Source organism: Ambystoma mexicanum, chromosome 1q, assembly GCF_040938575.1.
Source record: "Ambystoma mexicanum isolate Mex_15411 chromosome 1q, UKY_AmexF1_1, whole genome shotgun sequence".
In the NCBI taxonomy this organism is placed as follows: Eukaryota; Metazoa; Chordata; class Amphibia; order Caudata; family Ambystomatidae; genus Ambystoma; species Ambystoma mexicanum.
This window is the reverse complement of record NC_090922.1, coordinates 1,503,757,816-1,503,773,800: the sequence shown is the minus strand read 5'-3', so window position 1 is coordinate 1,503,773,800 and position 15,985 is coordinate 1,503,757,816.

Here is a 15,985-nt window from a genome sequence, read left to right as displayed (position 1 = left end):
AACTTGGGAGTTTGCACCTCAAATTATCTCTAACCATTTGGGGCCATGGTATATACTAAGGTCTCGTTCTTCCTTTTTCTAGCAAAGGAAACTGCGAGGCTCTAAACTCATTCTCATCTCTCATCATTTGTCTTTCCACCGCATGGGTAATGTTACCACATCTCCGTCTACCTGGCAATGATCTTAACCTGTTTACATAAGGTGGTGACACCCCCCTCTCACCATGGAGTTGTCCCCTACTTCGGTCTGACTGTGTCAATGGCTCTGATGCCTTGGATACATGTAAGTTTTAATCCAACCATCTTACTCCCTTATCCATAGGAGAGCATTCCTCTGGATCACATGCGTCATCTCTCTCTTCCTCATGGACGGTTTCCCTTTCCTCATCTGACATTTCCTGTGCCCAACTTGTGCAACTTCTCTCGTCTTCATTTCTATTCAGAGTCAGTCTGTCTACCGAAAGCTCCTTATGTCTTTCACTACATGAGGCTTCCTCTGTGTCGTATAACTGAGTGCTCTCGAGACAATAATTTTTTCCCTTCCCCTGTACTTCCTTCTGAGCTCTCATGTCATGGTATACTTTATCGATCGCTTACCCAATGCTCCTAGGGTCAAACTCGTCTTCTAGATTTGCTCTAGACGTGCCTGGTAATGACTCGTATTCAGAAAAAAATCCTCTTTGTCTTCCCATGCTACTTTTGGATCAGGATTTCTTACTTCCTTCTCCAAGTAGTCGAGATCGGGTGCTATCTGTCTTCTTTTTCGTTCCATATCCTCATCCAATTCTCTTCGTTTTTCGCTTCCTCTTTAACTCTGTCTTCCTAATTCTTTTTAATATAATTTATTTAATTTGCCCTTTGTATTTCTTCATCCCTTTGTCTCTGTATTCTTTTTTCTCTTAACTTTTGCTCTTCCTCTTCTATTCTTTTCCTTTCTAGCCCCTACTGTTCATCAGTATATTGTCACATTTTCTTTGCTCTTCTGCTCTCTCTTGTTTTTTAGCTTGTTCATCTTGATATAACTGCTCTTGTCTCTGTCTATCCTTTCTTTTCGCTCCTTCATCTGTCAATCGTTCTTCTCTTTCTTTGTCTTTTTTATCTTGTTCGCCTTGATCTTCCCTTTGTCTTACATCTTGAATGCCTTTATCATCAAGTTTAAGTAAAATATGACCTCCCATCCATTCGTTCTGTAAGAGCGTTATCTCATCAGTTTTATCTCTTTCTGCTTTCCATCTCTTTATTTATCTTCCTATATTTAGAGATGTGCTTGCTCGATCACTTCTTTCATTATCGCGTCTCTCCTTGTCCCTCTGGACTTTAGAGGTTGCCTCTTTCTCAGTATTTTTCTCTGGGCCCTCGTCACTACTTTGCGTAGGTGAACAATAAGCTGATTGCTATATCGTGCCGCTGTTTTAAGTTCCCTTAATGGGTATAACCCATCGTCTTTTTTAGTCTCGTCTTCTGTTTAAGACGGGTCGGGCGGAGCATACATTGAGTATGCAATCTAAAGGAGGCTCCTCCTCCTTCTCTTGTTGGTACATTTTCCAAAGTTCTAAGCTTGCTAGGCGCTTATCTAGCTTCTTCCCAGTATATGCTGCATGCAAATATGTCGTCATGTGCTGCAGAACTGTCTTCGATAATGAGCCGCCTTGCGGCCATGGCATAAACATTTTATCTGCGGTTCCTTTAATCCATTCTGCACTGTATTGTCTAAGTTTAGGTGGATGTTACGGCAACTGCTTGCAGAGATGCACCAGTGGCGTACCCTCCTCTATTCTTAACCCTTCACTCTTTCTTTGCTAACGCTCGCTTGTTTTTAATCACAGATTTAAAAATACCTCTCAGGAAAATAAATCAATATGAGCGAGCACCAATTGTCGCAAGCTCCAATCCCGTAAATCACAATTTTTACTTAAATCTTAATAAAAAACAACCATCAATTACAATTAAAAAAAATAATCAATTTCTATTTTCTCAACTTCGTGCTTCTCTATCGTAACATTTTTTTCTTTAACTATGATGTCATCATTCCTTAAAAACCACATAAAACAGACAAACTTGACCGGTCATATAAATCTCCTACGATCTTTCCCTTAAGACTCGACTTGCCCTCTAAAAAATACTTCAGACGAAGTTTAAATTAACCTCTTTGAAACCGTCTTTAATCGGTTCCATCTCCTAATGTTCCACTACGGGACTCTGGGTTCAAATTTCTTCTAACGTTCTTTAAAGTTCTTTAAAACTTCGGTATGGGCATATCCTCCTTATCGTGGTCCCTCACGATTTTTATTTACTATATTTCTAGGCCACACTGAAGTCACTATCTTATTCCCCATATACATATATTTTACACTCTTACTCTCACGTCATATTTATTGCACCTCCCTCCGTTACTCTCTTTTATTTGCTGTGCATGCATCAATTTGCCATACTCCTTAGTTTTTTTTAGTCACCATTTGCATGTTCGTCTTCTGACCCTTATTACCGTCTCTTCAAGCTGCTTTCCTATCTGCTTCTCCTAGATGTGGGAGTGGTTTCTATACAAACTAGGGGGCCAGTCACACCCTCCTTGCAAGGATTTTGTTTCTCCGATTATACTAACCACTATCTATGGGAAGCTTCACGACCTCTAAGCCAAATGGTAAAAGTTGTGCGATATTGCTGAGACTCTAAGGTTTAATTATGTCAACGGCCGATGATTTATATTATCTAACCATCCTCTCTCTGCTCCCAAGTGAGCTGGGTGAATCAAAACAGCCCTTTAAGATGAGTAGCAATACCCTGGCGATGGATGGGGATGCAGAGTTTATTCATACATCAATAATCAAGACGACTCCGGTAGTTTGGCAAAAGGATAACTGTTTTAATATCAATTTATCTAAAACAGGGAGTACAGCAAACATCAACGAACTCGCTCGATCCTCTTACTCAATGCATTCTAGAAAAAACTAAGGTTTTATCCTACAAAATCATCATCACTGATGTATTGACCTGCGTCACTTACCAACGTCATTTTATGTGGCAAACTACAAAACCTAACGGAGGGAGTGATAGGCTCTAAGTGAATATCTAAGTATAGGTTCTATATCAGTATAGAACAGTGGAGGAAGGTGATAGGATACTTAACATCAGGTGGGGCAACTAAGCCCTCCCCTCAAAATAGCCACTATGAACGTCACTAAATACTCAACATCCCGTTGGCTACACAAACTATAGTACCCTTAATTCACCGGTTCTCTACAATTGGTTGGCTTCTTACCCCCGTCAGTGCTTTTCCACCAACGTCTAGCAGCATACGGACTGAACATCCAGGTGCGGGGGAGCTCATTTTAACACTAACTTCCCACCAATTAATGTATCCATCCATCATTTCCTCAATGGTCCAGTGTCAATTAGTGCTTTGAAGATTGGCCTTGAGTTCGTACTGTGCTCTGAACATTTTAAGGAGTGTGGGCTCAGCCTGCAATCGTGCGTAGGTGTGACCACCTCGATTGTCCGACTTCCTTCTTCCACGTGACTGGACACCATGAAATCGAGCTTCTGGTGAATTTAAAATAGTAATTTTAATAGACCTCTGACGCTATTGTTTTTGTGCATGCCTTCAGAACAGGAGTTCTGTTCTTTCACACGATTTGTATCCAATGTCAGTTTGCTCCAGTTTGATAAGACCTTGGCTTTCTTGGCTCAGTCAACTCCTTCTGCAGAGATCCATTTTTGTAATTTAATGTGCTTTTTAACTGCGACACACTTAAATGAGGCCTTCTTGCTTTTCTTCAGTACTGCTTGTAATGCGTAGTAGAAACATGCATCCTTTACTCGTCCATATGGATATATATATTTATATATATATATATGTTGGCGCTTGCCGTGATCTATCTATTAAGCATAAGTTTAGCTTCATGGTTACTTTGCGGCCTGCGCTTCTGTTGCATCTGTACATGTTTAGAATAACTAAATATCTTCATCAGTTCTGCGGCATAAGCTTATTCACCTTGATTCCAAGATGTCACTTATCCTTGGTGCTTTCTTGATACCTTGTACTCCGGAGACCCCCGGCCGGCCCATAGAGCCGAGGTTTGCTCCAAAGTACTTTAAGACGAGATAGGTGCACCCTTGAGATGGATGGGGGTGCAGATTTATTACTCCAACACCAATCAATAAGGACAACTCAATGGTTTGGCAAAGGGAATCCGTTTAATGACAAGTACAAAAAACAGGGAGTCATGGAAATCAGCAGTGATGTGATCGTTGTTCTCGATTCAACTCCAACGAACTTCATACAAGTTGTAACATTTATACACAAAACCCGTCAATATTGAAGTGTAACACTCAAAAGTTAATATGCAATTCTATTGATTAGGAAAAGGTAACTTTAATATAGGTACTTTATCTGTGTATGGTAACGAAGTAAGGGGATTGGGTAAACACTGTCAGGTGGGCGTCTAAGCCCTTACTTCAAAATGACCATTGTAGACGTCACCAAAAGTACAATGTCCTATTGGTTCTACGAACTATAGGACCCTAGATTATTTGGTCCATTGTGATTGGGTTGGCACCAACACCATGCATATTCTTCCACTTCGCTTAGCAGCACGCAGAATGGACAGCCAGGTGCGGGGTGCCCTTTAGTTACCCAGCCTTTCTCCAATAATGGTTACAATCAATCATCGCTTCAGCAACTATGTGTCAATTATTTCACTGTGGTTGGCCTCGAAAATGCCTCTTCTGTCTGGAAAAGTTCTGATATCTCTATCTGGGCGGATGCCAAGCGTAGGTGTGAACCCGTGCTTCCTCTCGCTCGGCTGGTCACATGCTTCCTGCACCGCAAATGTGTCTAGTTTCTCTCAATTTGTGTGTTTGATTCTTATTTAGCTTGCCACCTGCCTACGCCTCCTTATCTTGACCTTTCAGAGACAGGATATTTTGTTCTTAAGTTTCAATTATATGTAGCTACTGTTCGCCTCGTCTGCTGGTATGACCTTGGCTCTCCTGGCATGAGTTGCATCTGTCGAGTTTCGATTCAGCCGTCTCTTCTCGTTTTGCTAGAATGTGAATCTCTGGTCATTCGGCCTTTAGTAACCTGGGTTGATTCTGCTTCGTTTGCAAAGTGGAACATACTTATAATAACGTACTTCGATTGAGGTAGATTTATGTATAATGGCACTTTCCGCACTATTCTTCTACTTAGCATAGCAAGCCATACTGTTTCCTTAGCTTTCTTGCGGTTCCAAGCATATGTACAGGTGCAAACTGATAGACTGTATTCATTTTGCTTACAGCTTAACTCTCTTACGTTTTTGATAGCATTCTTTCACTTTAGGTTCACAATCTCTTTTTTCATGGTGTTTCGTCTCTTTGTGTCATTCTCGGGTCGTCATTTCTTCTATCTGTGAGTCCGTCCTGGTCCTCGTGACGTCACCATTCGTCTTCCATTAACATCTTTTTGGTTTCTTCCAGGTCTGTACTTAGGCAATCTCCACTTCGTCTCATTTGCTGGTAGGGTTGTCTTAATGGATACCTACCTTACTGTCCATTGTTTTCTTTGTATCGGTACTTCAATAGGCGTTGTTCTACTGATAGGTACTGGGCAGAGCCCCACTGCGGCTCTCTGCTGGTTTATTTGCTCATCATACGTCACATATTTTGGTGTGAACGTTCCTGGTACTTCAAAATGGGCAACTGGAGTGCAGGCTTTATTTGGGACCTCCTCTACAACCTTATAGGATTTTTGCATTCTCTGGTCTCTATATCTCTTTTGTGTGAGTCAGTTCAGCTCTGTGTGACGTCACCATTCATCTTCGTTATTCATCTGCTTCGCTTCTTCAGGAATTTTATTCAAATGGCCATCATATTTTCCTGTATTTAGGTATGGTTTTCTCAATGGGTACCTTGCCTCCCAGATTTTCTTAGGTACGGGTATTCTTATGGGTACTGCACAGAGTCCACGCTCTGCTCTCTGTTGGTTCAACTGTTCAGCATACGTCACATACTTTGGTTCCCATTTGATAGGTAATAGAGGCGGGGCAGTTGGAGTGGGGGAACCTGGCTCCTCATCTACACTTCTGTCCTTATCCTCCTTGTTCTTTCCTCTGCTTTTGACACGGTCAATCACGCCATCCTGATCACTCATCTCTGTGAAAACTTGGGCATCACTTATCAGGCCCTGGAGTGTTTGACCTCCTTCCTCATGGACCGACCCTTCAAGGTCTAACTTGGGTCCTTTCTCCCCACCAACTCTCTCGTCATGTGGTGTTCCTTAGGGCTCTAACCTCTCACCCTGCCTCTTTAATGACTGTGTGGCCCTTCTGGCCCAACTTATCTCTATCTTCTCCCCTAACTTTCAGTGTTTTGAGGATGACACTCAGCTCTCCTTCAGGCTCCACTCAGGCTCCTCTCCTCTCTCACTCATTCGTGACTGTCTATCCGTGATCCAGGATTGGTGCGCCTCCAATGATCTCTTCCTTAACACCAGTAAGACTGAGAGCCTTCTCATTGGGACCCCTGCTCCAGCCTTCCCTCTCTCACTCTGACCGCCCTCCTTGGGCCCTCTGCCTTTGCCTTCCTGTGAGGCAAAAAACATTGGCGTCATTTTCGACTCCACTCTCTCCTTCTCTCCTCACATCACGGACCTTGCCAAGAATGCCACTACCAGCTGCACCTCCTCAGAGGTATTCTTCCTTTCCTCTCTTTCCCCCAGCGGCTCACTGCCTACAGAGCCCTGGTTCTCAAGGCTGGACTACTGCAACAGCATCTTTCTCAATCTTCCTTCCTCTACTCTCCGCCCTGTGCAACTAATCCAGAACAGGACCTCAAGGCTTATAATTGACCTCAAACACTGTATGTCTCCAGCCCTGAAACCTCTGCACTGGCTCCCGGTCGCTACAAGAATCAAGTTCAAGACCCTGGGCATCGTCCACACAGCTTTCTGGGGCCGGGGCCTGCACTACATTCCAACTCTCTTCCTAAACGCCTTCCTTCTCAAGCCCTGTGCTCAGCCACCTCCAACTCTCTGAGGGGCAGACGCTTCTCCAGGCAGAGAGTGGGGGTAGACCTCTCCTCTGCAGGTGCCTCTCTCTGGAAAGTCCTCCCTGCCCGTCTCCAACTTTAGCAGGACCACCTGAAGTTCTGGAAGCTGCTCAAGACCTTCCTTTTCGCCTCTGCTTTATCTCTCTCTCTCTCCTGCTGACCTACCTGTCTGCTGCGCTGGCTGGCTGCCTAGCTACCCTCAGAGTCGCATTGGGTACCAGGCTCCTACACCAGTAGGCCCTGCACTGCCTCCAGGCCGACGGCACACTTAGCGGCTGTAACTGTAACCCCTACAGCCCGTGCCTCCTTGCCAGAGCCGCGCTGCCCTGGCTGCACTTCCCCAGAGCAATGCTGCCGCGATTGCACTTCCGTCTTCCCTCCCCTGGCACTTCCCCTCCTCCCCCCCCTTGCATTTTGCATTACCGCACTTGCCCCATCTTAATGACACAAGGCCTAGTAATATTGTTTGTCTTGTCCCCTCTCTGTCTTCCCTCCCTTGTCTTGTTGTGCCTAGAAACACTTGTGTACAGGCACGTTATAAATAACTCATCATATGATACCATAGCAAGGCTGGTAGAGCTGGGGCAGCTGCCCACTAGGGAGGGTAGTGATTCGGCGAGGCTGCCCACTTGTGAGGGTCGTACCTATGTAAGCCTCGTGGAGCTGGTGTAGTGGCCCACTTGTGAGGGTAGTGGCGCTGGAAGGCTTGTAGGGCTGGCCAGCTGCCGACTTGTGAGGGTGGTGACTGTGCAAGGCTGGTAGAGTTGGGGCTGCTGCCCACTTCTGATAGTAGTTTCTGTGCAAGGCTGGTAGAGCTGGGGCAGCTGCCCACTAGGGAGGGTAGTGATTCTGCGAGGCTGGCAGAGCCGGCGTAGCGGCCCACTTGTGAGGGCAGTAGCTCCGGAAGGCTGGTAGAACTGCCCACTTGTGAGGGTCGTACCTATGTAAGCCTCGTGGAGCTGGTGTAGTGGGCCACTTGTGAGGGTAGTGGTTCTGTAAGACTGGTAGGACTGGGGCAGCTACCCACTTGTGAGGGTAGTGGCTTTGGAAGGCTGGTAGGGCTGGGCAGCTGCCCACTTGGGAGGGTGGTGGCTCTGGAAGGATGGTAGCGCGGGGGCAGCTGCCCCCTTGGGAGGGTGGTGACTCTGCAAGACTGGTAGGCCCGGGGTAGCTGCTTACTTTAGAAAGTGTAAGGCGTTGGCACTCCCCCTCCCCAATGAAACCTTCTTTCCCTCGACCCTTTATGGGACAGAAAGCACAGCCACCGAGGGGCAGCACATGCCCGCCCCCCTCACCCCCACTCCGTGTATACTCACAGAAGAGAAGGGGCGAGAGATGCAGGAGGAGACGCTGCACTACAAGGGGTTAATAGGTGCGCGGGGATTTCTGAAGCCACAGGGACCCGATCCGCCCTCTTCCTTTCTTTCTTTCTTTCTTTCTTTCTTTCTTTCTTTCTTTCTTTCTTTCTTTCTTTCTATCTTTCTTTCTTTCTTTCTTTCTTTCTTTCTTTCTTTCTTCCTTTCTTTCTTTCTTCTCCACTTATACATTTTTCCCTTTTTACTTTTGCAACACGTATGCCATGTCTTCCTCTATTTCTTGTACGACATTGAGGAATCGAATTAAGATTTAAGTCATTTCTTTTATTCCTTCTTGAGAACACAATCTGTTTATTTTAATGTTTCTTTCTCAGACTTTCTCTTTCGTCATCGCTTTCCTTTAATCCGCCTTTCCTCTTTTTTCAGTTTTTTATCTGTCTGCCGTATTTACTTATCTTTATTTAACTCACGTTACTTTCTTTCTTTCCTTCTTTCTTTCTTTCTTTCTTCCTTTCACCGATACTTCCATATTAAGCTTCTCACTTCTTTTTTGGTTCTGCTTTTTCCTTTTTCTCTCTTTCTTTTTCTTATATATCTTCAATGCCTAGATTTCTTGTAATTCTTTCTCATTTTGGCGTTATATCTGTTTTTTCATTTCCTAGTGCCTTGCCTTCCTTCCTTCCTTCCTTCCTTCCTTCCTTCCTTCCTTCCTTCCTTCCTTCCTTCCTTCCTTCCTTCCTTCCTTCCTTCCTTCCTTCCTTCCTTCCTTCCTTCCTTCCTTCCTTCCTTCCTTCCTTCCTTCCTTCCTTCCTTCCTTCCTTCCTTCCTTCCTTCCTTTCTCTCTCTCTCTCTTTCTTCCTTTCTTTTTTCGCTCTTTCTTTCTTTCTTTCTTTCTTTCTTTCTCCCTTTCTTTCTCCCTTCCTTCCTTCCTTTCCTTCTTTCTTTCTTTCTTTCTTTCGTTCTCTCTTTTTTCTTTCTCTCTTTCTTTCTTTCAAATCTTCTTTCTCTCTTTTTTCTTTCTCCCTTCCTTCCTTCCTTCCTTCCTTCCTTCCTTCCTTCTTTAATTCCTTCTCCCTTCCTTCCTCCCTCCCTCCCCCTTCCTTCCTTCCTTCCTTCCTTCCTTCCTTCCTTCCTTCCTTCCTTCCTTCCTTCCTTCCTTCCTTCCTTCCTTCCTTCCTTCCTTCCTTCCTTCCTCCCTCCCTCCCTTCTCTCTCTCTCTCTCTCTCTCTCTCTCTCTTTCTTTCTTTCTTTCTTTCTTTCTTTCTTTCTTTCTTTCTTTCTTTCTTTCTTTCTTTCTTTCTTTCTTTCTTTCTTTCTTTCTTTCTTTCTTTCTTCGCTCTTCCTGGGTCCATGTTTCTGTATGATTGCTTATTCCCGTTCCTATTCGTCCTGTCCGACTCTTCCCTTCCTCGAGGTCCTCTTGCGACCTGCGTTCCATGCTTTCTCTTCTAGTCACGGCTCCCGTCCTACTTTCACTCTCTCCTCCGTTCCCTTTTCTCTAACCCTCATATATTATTGACCCGTGCCCCCACTCCCCTTCGCGCCCACGTGTGGACTCTCCATAGCATCACGCCCCATCACACAGCAGCACGCTCCGGCGCGCCCTTCCCTGGTCAGCCCTGGCATCCACACGCTTGAGGAGAGGGTAGGTGTGCAGGGGCAGGGCTGGGGTGGGGCCCCGTCACCGACTCGACTCCTCCTTTCCTGGGTGACAGGCTGCACGGTCTCTCTAGCAGATTACGGACCGATGCCTGTGGCAGCGATGGGATAGGGGGCGCGTGGCGTCAGTGTGGACCACTGCAGAGTGGGAGGAGGACATAAGCCTGGAAGTGTTTTTGTGCTGGGGAGTGGCATGCGGGTGACACGGATGGATGACAAGTGTGACAAGACAGGCAATACAGAATGACAGTTGCAGAAATGAGGAGACTGACGACCATGATGTGAGGTGGAAAAAACTTTGGCCACAAGCTTTATTTTAGTACAAGCCATGGTGCAAAAGAAAAACCAGCCATAACATCACATAAGGATAACAATAATATATTTTGGGGACAGAGGGAACAGGTGAGCGGGGGGCCCTAATCCCAATTAGGGGCCCGCTCGAGGCTGATCCCCGCCGCCATTCATATGAAAGCTTGTGACAATTGTTTGGCCACAGCGTGTGAGCTGTGACATGTTCATAATTGCTTGTCTTTGGAGCAGGTTCATCCTGCTTTCTCTTGTCCTTTCCAAGTGAGGTGGGTAGGCGTGCGCTTGTGTGCCTTTTACTGATGTCCAACCTGACCAGCTTTAGCACTTGCGCCCTCTCTTGCTCACAGGGTGATTTTCGCTGAAGTTATGGCTCTTGATCCGTATTTCTTGATAGAACAAAACCCCGCGTTGTGAAGCCTTTCACTTGATCCTCCGCGGGATGTGTTCTTGGAGCCATTTTGATTTTTTGGTCATGTGTTTTGTACTTTTCCACGGATGGAGGCGTTTTAGCCTCTTGGTCCACTCTTTGGAGATGAATTTGGCACTTTCTCCACACATGATCCACTTGAGTTTTTGAAGCCCCCACGCTCCGTTTGCGGGCTAGTTCTTTCCTCGGGGGTGGGTTCTAGGAGCCTTACTAGGGTCTTCCCTGCTCCAGATCCACTTGTGCTACGAGACCCCTTCTGCACATTAGGCTGTTTGTTTTACAGCCGGGGTGGGTTCAAAGAGCTTTACAGTGTATTTTCCCTGCTCCCAATCCACTTGCATTGTGAGACCCCTCAGCGCTTAAAGCTGCTTGTTTTTACAGCCGGGGTGGGTTCAAAGAGCCTTACTAGGTTTTTACCCTGCTCCCGATCCACTTGCCTTGTGAGACCCCTCAGCGCTTAAAGCTGCTTGTTTTTACAGCCGGGGTGGGTTCAAAGAGCCTTACTAGGTTTTTACCCTGCTCCCGATCCACTTGCCTTGTGAGACCCCCTCAGCGCTTAGCGCTGCTTGTTTTTACAGCAGGGGTGGGTTCAAAGAGCCTTACTAGGTTTTTACCCAGCTCCCGATCCACTTGCCTTGTGAGACCCCCTCAGCGCTTAGCGCTGCTTGTTTTTACAGCAGGGGTGGGTTCAAAGAGCCTTACTGGGTTTTTACCCAGCTCCCGATCCACTTGCATTATGAAACCCCCTCAGCGCTTGAAGCTGCTTGTTTTTACAGCCGGGGTGGGTTCTAAGAGCCTTACTAGGTTTTTGCCCTGCTCCTGATCCACTTGCGTTGTGAGACCCCATCATCGCTTAAGGCTTCTTGTTTTTACAGCTGGAATGGGTTCAAAAAGAGAGCCTTACTAGAATGTTCCTTGCTCCCGATCCACTTGTGTTGTGAGACCCCTTCAGTGCTTGTGTTGTACTATTTTGCTGCTGGGGTGGGTTCTAAGGGCTTAGCTGGGAACTTCCCCCGTCCACGATCCACTTGCGTACCCCAGTGCGCTTATCCTGCATAAACAAAATTGTGAGGGGGTGGGTTCCGGAGCCTTACTAGGAACTTACCCTGCTCCTGATCCACTTGTGGTGAGACCCCACCCTTTTGCATGCATGGAGGTGGATACTTGAGGCTTACTAGTACATGTTTCTGCTCAAGTTCCTCTCTCCTTTTCACTTTTGTTATACCCCTAGGGCTCCCACCTGTATTGATGTTCTCTGGTGGATTCTGAGCGTCTGGGTCTTCTATAACTGTATTTTCCTGGAATATTAACTAATAGACAAAAAGACCCCCCGGTATTTTAAGAAGGCCCTTCTTGGAGTTGAATTCTTATGTTTATTTTTAGAAGTGAGGCGTTTTAGCCTCCCCTAATGCTATGATTGTGTTCCATTTTCTACCTGGCCCTCGCTATAGCTTTTCCTTACGGTTATTTGTAGGGTGGGAGGGATGGTTTTTTAGACCTGCAGCCGTCCTGCTGCTGTTCGTGGCTGACGGGGAGGAAGCATGAGAAGGGCCACCTTGCCCCCGCCAGATAAAGGCAAAATTCGGCCTGGGGGCAAGGCGGCCCCTTCTTTGAACTTCAAAAGGCCCCCGCTCAGCATCCGCAGGATGGGAAGGGGGGCCTTTGAAGTATGGAGGGCGAGGTGACAGGGGGCAGCGACTGCCGGTTGTCACCTGCCCCTCTCACCTCACCCTCCTGTCTTGGAGACGCGCTGTCTGGGTTCCCATTGTAAAGGGACCCAGCAGCCCGACCCCACCATGTGCATGCTAAGTGGGGCAGCGCCAAAAGGCACTGCCCCACCGGACATAGCACAAACCCCCCACCTCCCAGCTTACGGCCCCGGGCCTCCCATCCGGGTGGGCCCGGGTGTATAAGCCTGGAAGTGTTTTTGTGCTGGGGAGTGGCATGCGGGTGACACGGATGGATGACAAGTGTGACAAGACAGGCAATACAGAATGACAGTTGCAGAAATGAGGAGACTGACGACCATGATGTGAGGTGGAAAAAACTTTGGCCACAAGCTTTATTTTAGTACAAGCCATGGTGCAAAAGAAAAACCAGCCATAACATCACATAAGGATAACAATAATATATTTTGGGGACAGAGGGAACAGGTGAGCGGGGGGCCCTAATCCCAATTAGGGGCCCGCTCGAGGCTGATCCCCGCCGCCACCCTGAGGGGATGCTGACCGGCGTCTCCCAGGTCCCCCCAAAATAAGAGCTTATGAATTAAGTACAGCCTATGGCTGCCAGGGTACAGAAAATATTCCTGGTGAAATGTCCATACCTTCAATGGACAGGTGAACCCTGTCATTGCAGAACATGGCCTGGTTGTGTACCGAGATCCCATGTTTAATAAATTTGAGGCCTGATAAAAAGGCAGAAATTGGCCACGGCTTTGTTCAGTTTGAGCTTAGAAATCTCCATGGCTTTGCTGCACTCTGCCTCATGCCACTGTTGGCGAGGGATGATTTCTGACCTCTTCACTTCTGTTCGAAGTCTTAGCATGCGTGCCAGGGATCTGAGGGAGGTGCCGATTTAAGCCAGAAAAACGTCCTGCCCAGCTGAGGCAAGTCATTGCCCCCGAAATGGGTGGATGATGAGGGGATAATCGGGGGGAGGGGGGGGGGGGGGGGGGGAGGGGAGGAAGATAATATTAAATCAAGTATTTCCTGATGTATCTTTTGTAAGCCCCCGATTCCAACCCCCACTCCCTTTTATGGCTTTCTCTTGCAACCCCCCCATCCAGGCTGAAGTGACTGCTCCTTTCCTGAAGGAGTGGGATCCAAACTCAGTAGGATTCCATCCTATAGCTATTATAGTCTTCCTGAGGACAGACCTCACCTGGAAACTACTGAGGGCAGACCCAATTTTGTGTGTGAATAATTGCCCCCCCCCCCCGGCTGGGGCGTTTGTTCGTGAAGGCCCTGGTGCTGCAGATAGGGCAATATTCTGTTTCCTCAATGCGGTACAGGTTGATGATCCTCCCTTTTCCTAATTGGTCAGTTTTGGGCCTACACAGTTTCACAGCCCTACCTCTGAGCCTGTGTTTTTGGAGGCTATCTCGCTGATCCTGAATGCCCCAGAGTAGTTGAGTGTGAAGGCAGCTCTAAATAGTGAGCTCTCGTAGGCATTGTTGCATACTGCAGGGAGGGTGTCTAGCAGAATTTTGTAATTTAGCAAAATTGAGGGGGCGCCTGGTGTCTGTCTTGACCCCTTCCATTTTGGACCAACCGTTGAGAGCATATCTGGTTAGTGCGCCGTGGGTGGGGTCGGGTGCCACCGCTGATCTAGTGTAATATGAAACTGCTGCCAGATGGGAGAGCTGGCTGGCGGGGGTTGCCTTGGATTTGTCCATGGTGGCCCAAACCTCTTCTGGAACTGCTGTCCTCCTGGCTTCTGCCTGTGGGTTTAGTGCCTTGCAAGTGGAGAACTGAAAAACGGGACAGAGCGTCAGCGGCCTTATTATCTTTGCCTGCAATGTGCCGCCCAATTATTACCATGTTATTTTCCAGGGTGACTTTTTGTCATTTCTCTCAACACTTTTAGCACCAGAGGGCAGGAGGCAGCACCCTTGTTTAACATGTGTACAACCGCCATGTTGTCTGACCGTGTGACCAGTTCTGTGCTGGCCAACAAGTCCCCCCTTAAATAGAGTGCCATCCATTATGGGGAATATCTCTAGCAGTGTGATGTTCCTGAACCAGCCCCCCCTCTGCCAGCAGGGAGGCCAGTGCTCAGCGCACCACTTGTTACCAAAACATACCCCAAATCATTTGCTGCCAGCCGCATCTGTGAACAAGGACCTTTTGTCCGCTCCATTCATGGTTTTGCGCCATATCACCTGGGCATTAAAATTGTTAAGAAATGATTCCCCTATGGCCATGTCTAGTGTTATTTCTTTGCCCAATCTGATGTGGTGGTGTGGCTTAGTAACCCACCCTCATTTTTAGTTCCACGTTCTTGTTAAAGATCCGGCCTAGGAACATGATTCTGGTAGCAAAATTGAGCTTCCCAGCAAGGGACTGCATTTCCCGCAGCGTCGCCTATTCCCTGCCTGTCATCAACCTTATTGTCTTTAGAAGGTCCTCTATTTTGTCTATGGGTAGGCAGCATTCCCGCTTGGAAGAGTCAATCTCTATGCCTAAGAATGGCAGGGTGGTGGAGGGTCCTACCGTCTTCTCAAGCGCCAGTGGGAACCCCTAATGCCTGCCTGGTTTCACTAAGTAACTTAATGGATGCGCTGCCTATGGGAGACCCTGCTGGGCCAGTGAAGAAGAAATCATCTAGATAGTGTACCGTTCTGGCTCTAGGCGTGGCCTGTTGGAGTACCCTTTGTAGGAAAGAACTGAACTGTTCAAAGTAGGCACATGCGATGGCGCAGCCCATTGGGGGACGGGGGGGGGGGGGGGGCGTTTATCAAAACAGAATATGTTGTCAAAAAATGGAAACGCAGCCACTGGTAGGTGTTCTTGTGCATAGGCGGCAGCCTGAATGCTGACCTAGTGTCGGCTTTCGCCATGAGAGCGTGTCTACCTGACAGTTTTACTAGGTCAACCGCATCCTGCATGCCGCTGTAAGAGACAGTAGCCTCAGTGGCAAGGATGCCAACATTGAAAGAGCTTCCGGGTGAGTGAGATAAATGGTGGATCGTCCTAAACTCCACCTGCTGTTATTTGGGCACAATGGCCAGGGGGAAGCATAAAAACTCAATGAAAGGAGGGAGTTGGAAGGGACCCTCAATCCTCCCTAGGTTTGGCTCTTTACCACTTTATTCTCTTATTATGTTGGCTGGGGAAGAAGCAGATTTTTGGTTTTGGGTATAGTGGGAGATCCCTGGCCCTTGAATGGGATCTGAAACTCATCTTTGAAGCCCTGACCCAAGAATTATCTAGCTGCAGGGTCAGGCTAGTTCTCTAACATTTTTATTAGTTGGTCAATTTCTGTTGGTGAGGCTCCCATTTTATTACTAGTACATGTTTTACCCTCTGACTTTTGGGCTGGGCCTGGAGATTTCATTTAATACATGGGAAATATACAGTTTGGGCTCTTCCTCCTCCCAGCCCAGATCAGGGAATTTCTGCATCTCCTTCCTGAACTCTATATCGTAGTTCAGCCATGATTCCCCCCCAAAAGGTATTGTGAATCTCCAAAATTCTGTGGTGATAGGCAATCAGTGCAGTGCCCTCTTCTGGGTATTTTTCTAAAAT